The sequence below is a fragment of the Cydia splendana genome, chromosome 10 (genome assembly GCF_910591565.1).
Source record: "Cydia splendana chromosome 10, ilCydSple1.2, whole genome shotgun sequence".
In the NCBI taxonomy this organism is placed as follows: Eukaryota; Metazoa; Arthropoda; class Insecta; order Lepidoptera; family Tortricidae; genus Cydia; species Cydia splendana.
In genome coordinates, this window is record NC_085969.1 from 9717408 (window position 1) to 9736375 (window position 18968).

At 38.2% G+C, this 18968-nt stretch overlaps 1 protein-coding gene across 2 annotated transcripts in view; it reads right to left on the minus strand.

Moving 5' to 3' along the window:
• Positions 1-18968, minus strand: part of LOC134794232 (probable JmjC domain-containing histone demethylation protein 2C) — a 218656-nt gene that overhangs the window by 92950 nt on the left and 106738 nt on the right. The window lies entirely within an intron of this gene.

The following is an 18968-nucleotide window of genomic DNA, read 5'->3' on the forward strand; positions in this document are numbered from 1 at the left end:
AATAGCAAAGGATAAAACCGCTGAAAATGTACGGAAAAGATCGTCATAAGAGAATGCTTATTTATAAAATACATATCTACATGGATAAGATGATCTCATATCATACCTACTAGTTTATAGTAGCAAAACAAGGTGTAAAACCCCTGAATAACAAAGAACTTATTAATATCATTTGCTAACAACCGTGAATGAGTTCGCGTCGTTTCTCTAATGACGGCGTTCTCGGAAACGCAAATATTTTGTGGTGTGTTTACACTGTAAAGCGATTAGCAACAACGACGCATGTTAGAACGCAACCTTTGCTGTAGCTTCACGCAATACTTATGCAAAATGTGGTGAGATACAAAAGTAGATAATATATCCTGTTTGTGTAATAACAGATTATGCATAGATTATAAACATGCCGAACTTTACACAGTAAATCCTCGTGTGTGTATCCTCGTGTTATATGTACATATTACCACAAAAACAAGTAGGTAGGTATCTTATTTGATCAAGAGCCATCCCACAAGCGTATTCTGATTTTATTAATTACTTATACTTAGGATATTATTTCATCTGGATTAGATATAGATCGGATCTGTCAGTGTCAAAAGTGATAGTTATTCAACCGAAAACGTCACCATTGACACTGACAGATCCGATCCATATCTAATCTAGTTCGAATTAATATCCTGTAATTAAAATTAGAATAGGCATGTTATTCTAGTACAAGATGTGAATGACTAAATAGCAAATAGCCTGAAACACCGCTTATTGCATGTCAAAAAGATTAAGTAGTAAGAAATTAACTAAACATTATTATGTTTCGAATAAACAAATAAATACACACACAAGTAAATTATGTGTTAAACACTCAAATTGGTTAGAACGTAAGTACATATTAATAAATAACTAATACAAAGACAATATACTGAATTAGCTAAAAGGTCAATACATTTCGTCCAGAAAACAAAAGCAATGAGAAGGAAGCATAACAGTTACAATTAATAATACTACCATTATTGCCCATTGCTTCATACCCTATGGCAGTGAGACCCCGAATAAACACAAAACATCAATCTCATAGACGACCCTCTGATCCTGCCTGGAGAATGAATTGTTTACATTTTTTCTGAGCTCTAGAAAAAATACAGGTACCTACATGGGGGCCGTGTTTAAGGCGAAGAATGCCCATTCCCAAAGAACAGGCAATTTTTTCTATGACAACAAAAAGTTGCTTTTGCCCGAAATGCTTTGTGGCCCGTAATTATAATAATAAGAATAACTTGGTCGATTTCTTGTTGCGAGGGGAGTTTTTCTAAGCGGGGAACGACCGCGGCAGGTGGTGTATACAAAATGCTAGAGCATTAAGTCTGGTAAATATATTGTATAGTAAAAAAAGTGCAACAAAAACTGGTCGGCGGGGCGAGGCTCGCCCGGCCTTTGCTGCGCAATGTCAAATAAAGGTCGCACGAATATCCTCGGCGCATACGCATAGATCGGAGCGAACAATCTTGAAGATGGAACGTGTCATTAATAAATCATTAACATATCATTAACGTTATTGATTCTTTATTATTTCGCAGATGGTCTAACAATATGGACTAATTGAATAGTATGTATATATATACTAATAGCATTTTTGGTTTTCTCTTTCTCACCGAAATCTTTAATCTTCATATCCTCTCCTCTCCTTTGCCCACAATTAGAAAGCCTTAGCAATCAATCACTGCAAATATTTACGCATTTTTCTTTTTCAGCATTTCAGGAATATAAGATGAGACATGACAGAAAAGATAATGATATCTAGCAAATAAGATAAAAATAATTAAGTAACTACATTACTTATACATGAACATGAGTCACTCTTTTTTATGAGTACGTTTATAACAAAGTTATTAGAGAATTACACAAAATCATATGAGTTATACCTGGACGGCATATCTACAAATCCAATTTCACGCCACGTATGCCGGCGAACACGTTCTACCCGCCGGAGTTTAAAGGCCCCGTCTTTGTATTCATCCGGTTGAGTCCATTAATATAATGAAGCCACAGAGCTAGCTCGTCACGTTCCTAGGCACTACCCACGTCCGCATGTGCCACAAAAGGAATGCTCAATATTATTCTTACAACGAAAAAAGCTGACTCTATACTTTTTACGCGGCATCCAGGTAGCGCAACAAAAAGTGGCCAAGCGGAGCGGAGCGGGAACCGGTCGCGACAGAAAAAAAACGCTTTGTAAGAGCATATATCATCAACATCATGCAGAGTCACAACCGCGACCGGTTCACTATCGCCGTGTCTCGCGGCCGCCTAATGAGCCTTCAATCAAGGTCGGACCGTCCGTCCGCCGTCCGTTGCCGGCTCAATTATTTAAACCTGTTTTTATACGACTCTTTATTAAATTTTTTGATGTTGTAACATTAAATTGTAATGCTTATGATGGGTCGATGGTTTTTAAATGTTATTTTTGAATCGTGTTTTTCACAAGTATGGTAATGATCACGTGAGGTATTTGCATAACTGCCTTATTAATAATTCATTCAGTCAACGAATAGTCGAATACACAAAGTTGATGGAGCGGTTGAATTGAAATGCCCCTGAGACCTCTCTGCTTGCGCTTGCGTAAGCTTATTGCAGTGCGCATATAGCAACTGGCCGCTGCAACTAGCAGGTAAACTAAACCAGTTAACTCTAGCAAATTCGCATGACAAATCAGGAAGTCTGTATAAAAGGTCCGTTAGCGAAACAATGAAAAGTTGAAGAAGAAGTCGAAAATTACTATCGCGTTTTAAATCGGGTATGCCAGAAGGTAATAATGAAAGCAGCAGTTACCATTGTGTGAAGTTGAAAAACAAACAGTTTCTCATTAGGCGAGTAGCGCGAACCATCCATTGTTCTTCTGAGAGGACATAACGGACTGTGTTGGATTTATGTAGCCAGGCCGCGCCCGCGACCGACGGAATCGGTCTGCTGCCACCGCCATGCCCACGCAAGTGTTCTATTTCCAATTACCACGATCTTTTGTGCGTTATTTTCCGAAAGTTTTAATCAATTTTCACACACAAAGGAACCAATTTGCGGGCCGTTTACAGAATAAACATTTAAATTGAAAACAAATGTTAGGTTAGGTACCTACAAAAATTATGCAGAAAATTAGTAACATGACGACATCGTGTAATGTAATCTATCAGCAAACAGGCAGGGCGTTAACGACTGGAGTGGAACGGAAGGGTCAATGGCCGTTGGACCTCGGACCAATTCGCGACATGAGATTGAATAATAAATTGATTGCGAGCTTGGCCCAAGGCCGGCTGCCATTGCTGCCACGCATGCACGGGCGCCATTTTGTAGACAGACGTGCATCACCAAATGTTTCATCGGTTCTGTGGTGACACTGGTGACCCACTTTAACCGTTTTCTTTCTAATCTTCTTATTCGTATTTCAAGTGGCTTTTGTTAATCACCCGAATCGATTTCAGATTGATTCTCATTGCTAGCTGGCTGAAGCAAAAAAATCTCTACCAATTTATTTCGTCGCATACTTTAGGTGGAACATGACATAGTTAATTAAGTTTAAATGACGGTGAGTATGAGATTCTTTGTAAGAAAACAAATGACGTAATTGGTTTTTTCGGAACTATTGATACCTATAAGACAAAAATCTTAAACATTCAGAACATGAATTAATTTATTATTCACAACAAACATTAACCGAATGGTAAAGAGTACCAACATGTATTTATAAACCTATTATGGTAATTTTATTTGAATTCTTGACTTGAACAATATGAGTATATCTACTATTTATTTAATGCCTGTCAAATAACATTACGTAATGTTTTTTTAAATATCGCCATACCTAATTTTCCTGTGAAGCGATAATGGCAATGTTGGAATAAAAATAGAATCACTTAGGTAGGTACTTGAAGTACCTAAGTTACATATCTACTTTGTATAATTGGCACTCAAGTATTTTAAATGTAATGCGATAGCATATGTAAATTTTGTCTGAAATAACTATAATAATTTAAGAACAACTAAGCAAATTCCGAAGCACTTTTGTGCCACACGTATTTTAACGTAAATTCGGAATTATATTTTATTCGATTCTGACTTTGACAAATTGTTCACAATTAACCGAATCGCTCTCTGACACATTCAAATCCATCATTTGTAATTCAAATAAATAAGATAGACAGTGTTAAGTAAGTATACCTTCTGTGTAATTAAAGTCCTTTAAAAGGTTATCATATCCGTCCTGAGCTCATAATCCCGTCTACGTCCGTCGATAAAGCATCGCGTGATGCCCGTATAATCGGTTATTGTTTATCGTCTTGCAAGATTATTTCCATTCAGAATCGTGTCTATATTTAAGCAATGATTGCTTGGCGGTATTTTTTTTCCTGTTTTGTAACGGATTATTGACGTCATCAATCTGATTTACATATTTATTGGAAGGCATTCAAATATACAGACGAATAATATTTTTAAGTTCACATGATGTCTTCATGATGAAGGAAACGAAATAAACTAAACAAACAAAATGAAAATCCACTCTGAAATGCAACAGACACAAGTTGACACAACTTTGCCAACTACGCTAGTTTTCTACGGAGCCAGTAGGGTGGGGTGGGCAGTTCAGCATACTAATTAAGGATTACCTACTTGAATTATTTAATGTAACAATACGTAAATCATCCTCAAACACTTCAAATACGCTATCAAGCGTACATGACACGTTTTAATACCTTCTCAAATTCACAATGACTTCACGTTTACTTTTTAAATCATCAAAACTACGTGAACGTTAATAAACAGATCGTGTTACTGTCATTTGTGTAAATTTTATATATCCAACATCACCTGTTAGGTGGTTTTATTGTTACTGTACCCGTGACAAATGCTTCGTCAATAGTGACTAAGTAAATGGTTTAACCGTGCATGATCAAAGTAGGTACGAATAAATTATTACTATTGCGTTGTATGTAATTCAAGATGTGAAATTCGACCCACATGTGCTATAATATAAATTACAAATATACGTAATGGTTTGAAATGTATGTACTTAACAATTTTCAAAAAATCATTGTCCCGGAGAGGCTCCAGCAGCGGCAAAAAAATATATCATCATCTCTTCTTTCAGGGAAAGATCTTGATTCCAGCCAAACAAGATTTATCCTACCATAAGATGGAATTATTTCAGGATAAGAAACAAAAAGTTCTTCTAATGTAAAACAAACAAGTTCTGGTAAAATAATCATAAAGATTTCTAGGAACTTTCCAACAAATTAACATGGTAATCGCTTGAGAGATTCAAGCAGAACTCTATAAAGTCTACAACCATCAGTAATACAAATTAAGGACAGCGGTCAGCTCAATTTGGTATGTCATCCGTTAAGGCGGTTCACAAAAGGCCGTGAGTGTCAATCAGAGCTTGCGCATCATGACGTAACCGCCGCCGCCTGCGCCGCCATCTCAGTAACTAGCCCCGAGCCCCGCTCCCGCTGCCTCGCAAAGGATTATCGCGAATAATACGTATGACCGATGAGGGCAAGCGTGTTCTCGGTCTGTAATTTAGTTCGTCATCGACTGCGTAAATATAACCTATTTAACCTACATATTTATTGTTTTGTAGTATGAGTCAAATATTTGTTTTGTAACCAATAACAAACAGACTAGAATGTACAAGTGCCTACTTTTTGTGTCCATATAAAAAGCAGTAAGAATATCCGTAAGTATTTATTATCTTGGACATTTTTCTTGGAATTCTTAGTAGGAGGGAATACGTTATAGGTAGGTACATAATGCTTGAGATATTTTTTACATACATTAGTTAGGCATACCTAAAAATATTTTGTCTATAGATATATTTGTGCCAATACTTACTGTCAATATTAGGTGTTAGTTCACCTATATTAGGTACCTAGAGCATTTTGCGGCGTCATACATCATACAGCAGAGTAATGTAAATAAAACACATGTAAAATGAGTTTAATTTAACTGTAACTAGGTACGACATAAACACGTTTCCTGATCTCCACATAGATTGAACAGGCCCCTTGAAAGGGTTGTGATAAATTCTTCCAGAAAGCGATTAGGATTCGACAGAGAAATTTCCTTTAAGGGAACCATGAATCTGTCCACACACGGCGATTACAGACCCGTGCGATCGCCCGATAGGGACGCCAACCCGTATTTATGGTCACAAACCGGTCTGGGGAATAGGAATGCATAAAGGGCAAATAAAAGTCATAACGGAGTAGTAATATGGCTGACCATTGACATTGGGGCGAGAATTGTGTGAACCATTCGCGAGAGAAAATGTGTTCTGGTCACGAAGGCGGCGTGATTTGAGGATAGTGACTTGCTAACTCGAAATGTCAAGCGTTGCCTCCGTAGGTAATCGATGTCAGAAGCATAGATTTGATTTCTAGCATCACTCGTAGGTGCTCGAACAATAAATATCCAAGTAGGTATTCGATATTTCTAGAAAAAGTGGAAGTTCTGGAATTTAAACTAGCGACGGATTATAACAAAAATTTACAGATCTACTACTAGAGCTAGAGCTAAATACAACGTCTTAGTCAGTAATTCAGTACATACTTTTTCTGTGAACATTATAGAATAATGCATAACGAGTCTCTACTCTCTACTCAACCGTCTTAAGAACAATACGTTTTTAGTAAGATTGAGAATTCTATGGATACCTTAAATAGGTACTATAAGAAAGATAAATTACTTAACATACAAAATTACGTAGAAGTAATCAATAAATTGTAAGTACTTAAGTGTTTATTTACTTACTTAAATTAAGTCTCTTAAATAATCTTAAAAGCCACTTTGACGCATTGTTTTTGGTCGTTATTAAGTCTTTTGATTAAGGAGTATTCATTAAATTCGTAATTCTTGAACAATAAATGTGTAAATCAAGCTGTCAGGGCCGGTTAATTGCACGAACATAAAAGCTGAAAGCCTATAAAGGCTAGATAGCCTCAGGCGCGGCAGGTTATCGAGAAATCGAGCTATCAGAGAGACAGGGATGCAAGATGCGTCATAACGGTACGTCGGGGTGAAAGTACTTGTACAACGTAGTGTTAAGACAAGTGTGCTTCAACACGTCAATATTCAAAGCGAAAACTAAATATAAACATAAACTTCTCCTATGTATTTAGTAATGTAATACGGGTATGCTAATTAAGAAATATTTTCCGCCGACAAATTATTATGATTAACTTAAATCTCATTAGCAAACGATAGCATCAATTGAATACACGCGTGTAACTCTTTCACACGCTAAACGAGAACAGTCGAAAATATGCAAATCGTTGTTTATGCAGCGAACCGAGGACGGAAACGGTACTGCCGGCCATTTGCAATTCCACAACGATATTGTATAAAATGGAGACGGTTCGCAGCGCTATGAATAAGTAAATAGAATAGATTCGTGGCGTATTCCGCGGGCGTCCGCGGCCGCGTTCCCAGCCGGCCATTGTTCTTTACGTAACGACGTGACGCGGCGCGGACGCGATTTATTACATTATCAACACGGACCACTATATAATAAAGACTTACAATACAGTCATCATTGTTTTAGTACTTTTAGTAGGTATTTACTAATGTAGAGAGCTCTCAGGTACATGAATAAAAGCCCCAGGCACTATTTCAACTCTCAGAGGGTTCATATTCATAGATGACATTTGACACTAATAAATAATATGTATACTGTTATTATTTCTTTATTTCTGTGGTCCCTATTTAGAATCAACATGAATGATCGTTGTGAAGGCGGTTCATTGTCGGTGCTATCATACTCCTTGGTGAGCTTAGTTTTTGGTTCGTTGATTTAAAAAAAAAATTCATGCGATCTACAGTTTTCAAGATATAGGGCACATATATTTTGAAAACGACTTTATAGCTCATTATCTCTCATTCCGAGGTAAAACTGTAAAACCCTTAGTTTTTCCTTAATTTTAGACACCCATCAAGTGCAATAACTTGCGCGCTTTACTTAGACTTCTGCGTGGTTGCTTTTATTAAATTGCACCATACATCATGTGCTAAACTTAGCTTAGCTCAACATATGATACTGGTCTTTAATATATATTAGTCTCTGACTTTATGAAGGTGCCGCGCTCACGTTTCGCGGCGTCGATTTCCCCCGACTATTGTTCGTAATCTTACGGCTAATGCGCACTGCACTGACAGCGCACGCCGTAAACAAACGGATAGCGTGCTAATCAGAATATAATTACGCTATTTCGACGTTCGTTTATTGTTCCAGTTGCGAACTTGAATGGATTACCCGTTAATACTAGATTCTATTAACTACTCGACTAGTTGCCACAGTAACTAGCGCTACAAGTAAAATCAGGTTCATCGACTTTAATCTATTAAGACTCAAGTTGTTGTTTAAGACTCAAACTAAATTCTAATGCTTTCTAATCACATACATTTTCTATGTTAGATAATCTAAGGTAAAGCCCTGCGTCTCATTAAAAATTTGAAATGCCTTGGTGGTTAACAGTTCCTTCCAAAAGGGTCTAGCAGGCTAAGCTAACAAGATTGGCCCCCGCAAGGGATTTGGTTGTAATTTGAGGTGCAGTAGTGGCAGGTCCTAAGAACACTGTATGCATAATATCAGCCTTCGATCTTCTTTTGTTCCAGACTTATCCACGAAAATGTCAAAATATCAAGGTAATTTTTAAACGGTTATTTCAGCTAAACCAAGCAAGCGCGAGTTACCAAATAAATTCAGTATGAAGGAGCATAAAATGGGGTTTATAATGCATATTTTTACAGACACTCATTTCCTTGAACTTGGATGAAAAAAAAGTTTTTTTTTTCAATCAATCAATCAATATTTTTATTTGTTAAACATAGGTACATGGGTGTTACAATTAATTACTTAGTATCACTATGTCTTACCAGCATTGGGTATACAAATCTATTTGCGTTGGAAAGTTAAGTTTTCGCTTCATTTTCGTGCCACTTCTCGCGGAGACACAACTATCAAAAAAATTACTTGATAAGCCGCAATTGTCAACTACGTATACATTTTAAAACATTTTTAAAAATCATTGTGCGTCATGTCAAAAAAAATTCACAGATTTCGTGCCTCACACGACTATCGAGCACATTGGAAATGAATCTACGGAATTCGAAAAAATATTGTAGCTGAGCGACGAGAAAGTCTGGATAAGGAAAAAGTTACAAAATAAAACAACGTTGAATGATAATTATTTTATTCTTAGACTAACACAAGTATCCTGGACATAACGCATGTGAACAAACAAATTGCAAAATTTCCACACGCGTATCCAAGTTTGAATAATTGTCGCCGTGGCGCATAAGTATAGGTACATATTTCATTTTTCGATTAATAAGCAGGATATATTAATGTTCAAAGTACAAGAAAATTATTACACGGCAAATCCGTAGTCAACTCGAGAAGTCGAAGCCGAAGATAGGCAGCGGCCCATTTGCTGCAAGATATGAAATTTTCTTGACAGCAGTTTGACGCGACGAGAGATGACCATAACAGCGTTTGTCTATGTTGCACCAAACCTGAGTTCCAATAGGTACTACCAGGGTTCAGCATCAGCTATCTTGGGTAATGCTCTACCATGTGCTCATCATGACGAATCGGGTGTCCAAAACAGCGTGTGCCTATGTTGCACCAAACCTGAGTTCCGCTAGGTACAACCAGGGTTCAGCATCAGCTCTATCTTGGGTACTGCTCTCCTAAGTGCTCATCGAGACGAGTCCGATGACCAGAACAGCGTGTGTTTATGTTGTATTAAACCCGAGCTCCACTAGGTACTGCCAGGGTTCAGCATCAGCTATCTGCTAGCAGCCGCCAGCAACATGCTGAGGTGAGACCATTTCGTGGCACTTTTTCTTTTTTATGTTTCTCTGTATAAGTTTTTATTCCCCTTATTTCCCTCTCCCTCTCCCTCTCCCTCTCCCTCTCCCTCTCCCTCTCCCTCTCCCTCTCCCTCTCCCTCTCCCTCTCCCTCTCCCTCTCCCTCTCCCTCTCCCTCTCCCTCTCCCTCTCCCTCTCCCTCTCCCTCTCCCTCTCCCTCTCCCTCTCCCTCTCCCTCTCCCTCTCCCTCTCCCTCTCCCTCTCCCTCTCCCTCTCCCTCTCCCTCTCCCTCTCCCTCTCCCTCTCCCTCTCCCTCTCCCTCTCCCTCTCCCTCTCCCTCTCCCTCTCCCTCTCCCTCTCCCTCTCCCTCTCCCTCTCCCTCTCCCTCTCCCTCTCCCTCTCCCTCTCCCTCTCCCTCTCCCTCTCCCTCTCCCTCTCCCTCTCCCTCTCCCTCTCCCTCTCCCTCTCCCTCTCCCTCTCCCTCTCCCTCTCCCACTCCCTCTCCCACTCCCTCTCCGCCTCTCCCTCTCCCACTCCCTCTCCGCCTCTCCCTCTCCCTCTCCCTCTCCCTCTGCCTCTGCCTCTGCCTCTGCCTCTGCCTCTGCCTCTATCTCTATTTCTATTTCCACCACCACAAGAATGCATAGATTGTCGAATAGTGCGTTATCTACGCCCGTCTCAAACAGGATAGATAGAGTTAGACCAAGAAAAATCTGCAGCGATTTTGAAAGCCCACGCAGTGCAAGTGTTATTCTGCCGTCATAATCCCGATAATTCACAACAAACACCGATAACGAACTCTGCGAAACATAATGAAGTCATAAATGTCCTGTGAAAAATGTCGTTCTGACTTTTTCACAATTTTAAGGTTAGGCTACAGGGCAAACCCTTAACCCGATCGTTTTTGTTTTAGGCTCAAATTGTAGCTGACTAAATTGTCCAGAGCCGTTTTTCTCAAATTTTTGATATCATTCTTCGTTTCCAAATTATCGAGCACCAAAATCAAAAATTCGGAAAAAATTGAATTTTATTTTCACTATTTCGACCATAACTTTTTTTGTTTTTAACTTTCTCGAATAATTATTTTTGCATTTTACAGCTCTCGTGATTATGCGTCTTTTGAGCCTATTTTTTAATATCATATCTTCACAACTTTCCGAGATATAAGGGGATCGCACTTTTTCGTGAAATCGGACCGTATACTGGAGCGAACGAAAAGACATTTCCAATGTCAAAAACAATTACGAACGTATGTTTACTATAGCATATCATATCAATAGAGTAGTAGTGGCAAATGAGTCTGTAGTATAACATCCTCTTTCGTTCATTATGAAATAATTAATTGACATTGAAAAATGACGTACATATGTCATACATTTACTACTACACAATATCTAGCTATTTCTTATGTAGTTTCTACAGATATAGTGCAAATAAGCTAAGTGAGCATACGTCAACCATGACCTAATTTGTCCATCAACCCTGTTTCTGTGGTGTAACAACTACAGACTTACCTCTCTTTGCCACTACACTATATACTTGGACCATTATTTATTTTCCAAGCAAATTAACTGTCAACGACTTTATAACTAAAGTATTAAGGCGTTTGACAGTTCATTTGCTTGGAAACGAAATAATGGTCCAAGTATAGTAAACATACGTTCGTCAATGTTTTTTTTTGACATGACGCACCATGATTTTTCAAAATGTTTTAAAATGTATACGTGGTTGACAATTGCGGTTTATCCAGTAATTTTTTTGATACCTAGTTGTGTCTCCGCGAGAAGTGGCACAAAAATGAAGCGAAAAAAAAAATACTTTTTTTTCATCCAAGTTCAAGGAAATGAATGTCTGTAAAAATATGCATTATAAACCCCATTTTATGCTCCTGCATTCTGAATTTATTTGGTTACTCTCGCTTGCTTGGTGTAGCTGAAATAACCGTTTAAAAATTACCTTGATATTTTGACATTTTCGTGGATAAGTCTGGAACAAAAGAAGATCGAAGGCTGATATTATGCATACAGTGTTCTTATAGGACCTGCCACTACTGCACCTCAAATTACAACCAAATCCCTTGCGGGGGCCAATCTTGTTAGCTTAGCCTGCTAGACCCTTTCTGTAGAGCTATTGGTCGGTACCGGTACGGTAGCTGACACTAGGACAATTTGCTTACCTACATGTAATAATATAATTATGTTATTAATAATAGCATTATATTAACTTGATTGATATTAGGTAACAAAACGTTAACAATTCAGTACAAACGAAAAGGTATTTGGAATGTAATTTCTTCAATAAAGAGGAAGTAATAACGGTGATGGCAGAGGGGGATAAACCGCCGACCCGGCGGTCTAATGACATGCCTAACATGGCAGGTGCGTCATATTTATGTCCTTTAACACATTCAATACCACTAAGTGCTACGGGTTACGCTCGTAGCGCGTAGCCACGGTTTCGTCGTATGTAGCGCGTAGTCGCTACGAACAGTGTACCCGACAGTCGGGTTCTTGGTGTTGAATGTGTTAATAAGTTTACCGAAATAAGTACACGAGGCTTCTTGCCACGTGTAATGTCACAATTGTTACAAGAATCTGAATATTCTAAAGTCAACTGGAAGTGGTTAAAAATATACTTGGCAGACTTTATTGTACATTTTATATTAAAAGGAAGTTGTACTATATGTACAACACGGTTGTGTGTTTTAAAAGACTAAAAAATCAGTTATCAACTCCAAAGTAGATGTTTGTGCAAGTATATGGCGTTATAAGTTTTATAGATTTGCATTGCCTATTAATTTTACAAGTAGTGAAAAACGACGTATTATAAATTAAAAAGGCCATAAAATTTACGACAGCCCCTATAAATCTTCCATAACGGTCGATTCGCCGTGAAAGGGCATTGGACCTATAGACGGCTCCCGCATTTTTACACTGTCGCGCTCCCTTTCAAGCTAGGAGCATTCAAACGAATTGGTTCCATTGGTGAAATAAAACGAGAACGGATCGTGCACGAAAAACAGATATTAAGCCTGTAGGCAAATAGAACAGAAATAACTACTACCTATTGGAAGACTTGTCTCAAAAAGGAGCTTTATACGCGATTAATTTTACGTTGGTAATTCATATTTACTTTTGCAGAGCTTTTGTCATTGGACGTTAAAGTTAGAACCCACTTAATTTGGGGTAGGTACACAACACAATTACCTGTGACAAAATTTAAGAAGTTTTACAAGAGTTATACCAGGCTGGCTCTTTTGATAGCAAGTCGAATGGAGGCGAAGATAGAGGACTTTAATAGCTTCTAACCGAAATGATCGAATTAAGTATTGCACATCGTAATTAAGGACAGTAACTATTAATTAGTGCTGCAAGTGCTGTTACTGCTGTGTGGTGTTTTACGATGCATACCGAATTACAATACGAGTACAAAACATGCCATAACGAAACAACATCCATAAAACGATACATAACAATGGCAATAACATTTTCTAATTAAGTTACTTGTGATTCACGTGTCAGTGACCTTCACGTGATGGCGGATGCCAGCACTCCATCACCGTTCCGTTTCACAGCCTTTTGTACTACATAAACAAAGATGGCTGACTCATTCTTGCTACGTTATTTAATTTATCGCGTTGGAAATTGTTTGACGAGGAATAAAAAATTAATAATGTTTAAAGTAATGTTAGTTTATCATGATTTAATAGAAGGCGACTAATATTCCTGTTTTGTGCAACTGAGACTGCATGATTGGATTGAAATTGCATTCTATTGTAATTCGATTTAGTTACACGTACATATTTCGCACACGCATATGCATCAATCAACACGAAAGAAGGCAAGTTGCATCATCATATTGACATTAGATTACCGTGTCTAAACAATCTATTACGATTGGAGATTATTAAATTTGTCAGTTGTGTTTGAGGATCGATCAAAGCGCTTTCCGGAGATACGGTAATGCATTTCACGTATAAAGGACCACCCCGGAACGTTCCCGACGTGTCGCCACCCCTGCACCCCTCACCCCCGTCGCGTGCCACCACCAACATGCAAATTTAATACTGTTATTTTTATTCCAACTTTACAAGGGCAGTGGGGGAGGTAAAGTGTGATATAGGGGCATAATGTGTCTTAATGGGCACCCCGTTTCCTTAACACGTAGCGCATTCATAATAATGGCTTCTTAATGTTTTATGAAACGTCAAACTCCAGCATAAATACTAGAACAATTTATATACTGAGTTAGAATCGTGAGGTAATTTTTAGCACGAGTTGCCGAAGTTAATGATCTTCTTGCTGTATTTCCTTAATTAAGCTAAAGTAATACGGCTAATGTAAGTACCGCCCGTTCCTAACGAAGCATGAAATCTCTTATTGATTATGCCAGGAAGCACGGTTATCGCACCTGATCGCTGTAGCGGTGGGGGTAGACGCATTCGGCTTGCACGTATTGTATCGGTGCGTTTAACGAACATGCAAAGTTATGCAAACTGCGCCGCGGCGGCATGCACGCAAAATTTGTGACGCGAGCACTGCCAGCATGCAGATTACTTCGTTACTGTACATCAAGATAGCGAACACATAAATCTTGCATACATAACGGAGATATTTGGGAGCGTATTTATGAGCGCAAACTGAAATAAAGTACCTACCTACATTTGAGAGCCTAAAGTACTCTCGTAAAGTTGGCTGTATCTGTAAATTCGACGGTTAAAATTGTGCAAGCTCTTGTGAGGAGGAAGGCTTATTACTTGTTGGTTAAGGTTATTAAGTAAAGAATGCTGTATCATTATAAATTCTGTGGAGTTAAAATATACATACATATTTATAAGGTGTGATGCATTTAAATTTCCTTATTGGATTGGCTAAAATATGTTAATCAACTATGTAAAGCGATGTTGGGTCTTGGCTTAGTCATAGTTAACACTTACACTACATTTTATTAGTTTTACTAATAATACACATTTTATTAATTTCCAATTTGTGTTTTACATATTTGTTTTGTATTTAAACACATATATCGTTATATCGTTAAAGTTGAATGGTTGAAGATTACCAAGCGTCACTGAATAAATAAATAAAAAATAATTTAAACCCATAAAAAGCTTTCCAGAATTCAAAGCCACACACCACGTTGTTTGTTTCACGTCCACAAACCGGACACGAGAGAAAACAAAACATTATTCAAACACTACAAAGCAACGTTTTAAGTTTCGTGTAGGTATTCCAATTAACAAAATTCATCAACCGACAATCCGTTCAGTCTAGCTCACAAATAGCCCAATCCCCTGTCGCCGCGATGCGACAAGCCGAAAGCAATTAAAATCGAAATTAAATTGCACAGCAACTCGGGAAGTATTGAATATCCGAATAGCGACACAAAGGAGCTGCGACACGTGTCCCACACTGCGTCATTTGTTTACCGGCTGGAGGCAGAATAAGTGTGTACACATGTGCGAAATGTGACCTATTTGAACGTGACCTATTTATTCAGAATAAAGAACTACTTATGTATTTGAATTCTGTCCATGACTCGGTACTTACATTAATCTAAGAATCTGAAGCGTGGCAGTGAGACAAATGTTTGTGATTGGCTCGCTCATGTTGACAGAGTTTCAAATAGATGTAAGGGCTGCAGATGTTTGAAAGGCTTGGTCTAGGCACATTCAAAATGTACAACATTGCTTAATCCCCTACTGCAGCGGTTCTCAAACTTTTTTGGCGACGTTTTGGAAAGCAAAATATTTGACGGAGCCCCATATTAAAAAATTTCATGAGTCTAATTAACAGTGGATCAGAGATATAGACAGAGGCGTCGCGTAGCCCAAGGGGTCCGCGGACCACACTTTGAAAATGGCTGCCTTACTGAATAGTTACATGTTATTTTGACTATTATCAAGGTCACTAGACTGGACAACAAAATTTCGGCGTAACTCTCAGGAAGCCCGTTAAACGAGTTTAGTCACGTGGCGAAATTTATTATTGGAGGTCAAAGTAACTATTATACACAGTAATTAATAACGGTTTGTATAAAGCTAAATTGTTGAACGTTAAAACATTTAATCCAGTTTTACAAACATTGTGTTAAACTTCTACGAACTACTAATTAAATTGGTTGGTTTGGTTTGGATAATTAGCATATTTTGTTTATTGTTTTCATCTATTATTGTAGTATTTCAGGAAGCTAAACGTTACAGCTTTAGCAACCTAAAACCGCAGGCAACATTGAAAAGTTTTACGAAAAACAGTAGCCCGAGCTTCGTGTATTGGTCAGAGATGTTTAATTCATTAATTTATCATGCAGGCATGTTGAACAGTTTATCAAAAAGATAAGTAATACTCTTCCATGTGTATAATATGTATGCTAGTTTCAAGGTATTTTTCTATGGGCCAATATAAATAGTTGCCTGAAAATTAAGATTTTCTTATAATTTCCAAAAAACGTATTGTTTACCAAGTGGTCGCTCGCGTGAAGTTGCTGCCAATGAGTGCCAACCTTGGAAACTTGGCTAGTTTCACATTCAAAAGTTAGTCCCGCCCCACGCCAGGGTAGGTCGCGAAATGTTCACAAAAGTGAGGAAACTTTCCACGGTGCACAACAAGGTGAACAAAGTTGGAACGATCCAAGCTATATTTGTTGCGATTCCACGCTTTGTTCGCAACTTTACAGCCAATACTAAGTTTGTTAGCTTCTGAATATATTAATAATCGTTTGAGCTTCACGGCTCGCTTGATAATATTCATAATTAAGTATCCAAAAATAGCCCTACTCAATAAAACTAAAAACATTCCAACTGGGAATAGCAAATTCAACGCTGTAGTATTCCAGGGCTTGAAACCGCATAGAGTCGTTCCAGAAAATTATGCAAACAGTTCGCTGCTTACTGTACGAGGATGGGAAATGCCGGCTCTTTATTATGTAAATACAGTGGCCCCACGGCGACAGACTTTATTAATATTTGAATTATTCAGCAACTAATCAACGGTAACAACATTCAGCAGTACAAATACAATAGAGACATTTACGGGATGTCGAAGTGGGAATTACATCAATTACAGCAGGCAATACACTAACAGCATAACACAAATAACGATGACGGAGCAAGCGCAAACAACCAATAAGATCAAAAACTTGTTACTTACGCAATTTAGGCACGATTTTTCGTCGCCTATCAGTATGAATGCAACTCAACCGGCTAACGATGTCAAAGAGATTTTCTCAAAAATAAACGTTCTCAACTTTGTATGAATCGTGTAAGTAAAATAAATGTAAATATCTTGTTGGCCCTCAGCCCGCAGCGTTCTCGGCTATCACACACAGCTACGAAAACCTTCTGGCAGCTTGTATCGCCAACATTATGCCAGCCAAAGGACAACTTTCTAGTTATCTACGTGTTTTGACACAAAGAGAACGCTATTTCCTATGTTATTGCGCACGTTTCTGGTTTTTGAATCGACTATTGAAATAAAACTTGTACTTACATAGCGAGTTTTCTGAATGTCTGTCCGTCGTTTTCCCAGTGGAACGGCCCATAATGTAAGTCGTCAACGAGTAAACCATATTGGAATAAAATTCATACGTCGATAACGTCCACATAAGGTACAATTATTAACTAAACAGGTCTTTTGACCTAAAACTGAAATGGACTTACGGATATTGACATGGTCTATAAACTAGCGGCAGTGTTTTACGCTAACTAATTTGCATTGCATATTAGCATAAAACTTCGTATGTGCCAATTATATTACACGCTGATCTTATGAGGCCACACATCCGTCTCTATAATGTAAGAAACCTATATCACACTGCGGCAGCAAAGATAAACCAGTTCTTGTAAAATAAGGGTCATATGTTTAAGTAACCCGTTCACTAGCGCCGAGATGGCACCGCGCCAATTCCTGGCGTGCCACTGTACATAGCCGCGTATAACAAATAGTGCTACAATATATCATACTGGAAAAGTACGACGCCATTATAAAATATTTCGCTAGAGAACCTAGAATGCTTTGAGAGTTTTTTACTAGCTTTAATTCCCTTGCATCTCGCTCGAGGAACTTGTAAGGATGCCTGTAATTCTGCCAAGACCTCGCGAACTACGTTAATTGTCTCGCTGGAAGACGGCGTTTTGTGCACGCTGCGGGAAATTAGTTTGTAAGGCGACTGAGCAGCTTTTTAGTAAGCATTGAAGTCATCTTGCAAATATTTCCTTACGGCAATACGTTTACATTAAACTCAATATAGTTATGGTCAAAGAAACGACTACCTTTTAATTACTAGACTTCTATGTTTTAGACATCATGTGGGCGTTTTCTAATTTATTTTCAAGTATAATAGAGTACTAAAATACAACAAAAGAGGCCTAACAAGTAATTTCACCAAAAACCTTATGAATGCTGTATTCAATCTAGCAACGCAGACAGGTAGGATGAAACCAGCCGGCTGAATGCCCTGAATCCCATCCTATTAAGAGCCGAGTCGGATCGAGCCCGGGGGGACTCTAACTACCCGTTGCCGTAAAACGTACGAGCTTCACGTATCTACAAAGGAAACTAACGGAACTATTTATTAGAACTACTCGCACAGTTTCGAACGAGAAAATTAGCAAAATGCTTGCTAGAACTATCATCAAAGTGTGTCAAATACAGTGATTGCGGCGAATTGGGCTGTTGAAGTATGAATACGAGTAGGGTACAAACATAATAATTGAATAATGTCGTTTTACTAAAAATAAAGGTTAAGCCTATGCTACACATTACTGGTACAATTACCCTATTTAAATATACATTTGTGTTACTTGTAGGATTGCAGAAAATCGGCGAATCAGGTACCTGGACTTTGGAATAAAAACTGGGTTATGTTTATGAGATATATCATCCCCACGGCTTTCAGCCATGCTACTTCAACTTCAGGCTAATGATTCCACAGTATGAAAACGAACTTAATAGATAGAACAGACTTGGGTGGAGTAAAATTGCCTCATACAATTTTTCAGGGATATTTCCTGTATTTGTAATAAAAAGGTAGAGCGCAGTTATTTTTTTACACAATTTCTATTTAATAAATCGGATAGATAAAAACATTTGGTGACTTGACCGTCTTGACCGTCACGTCA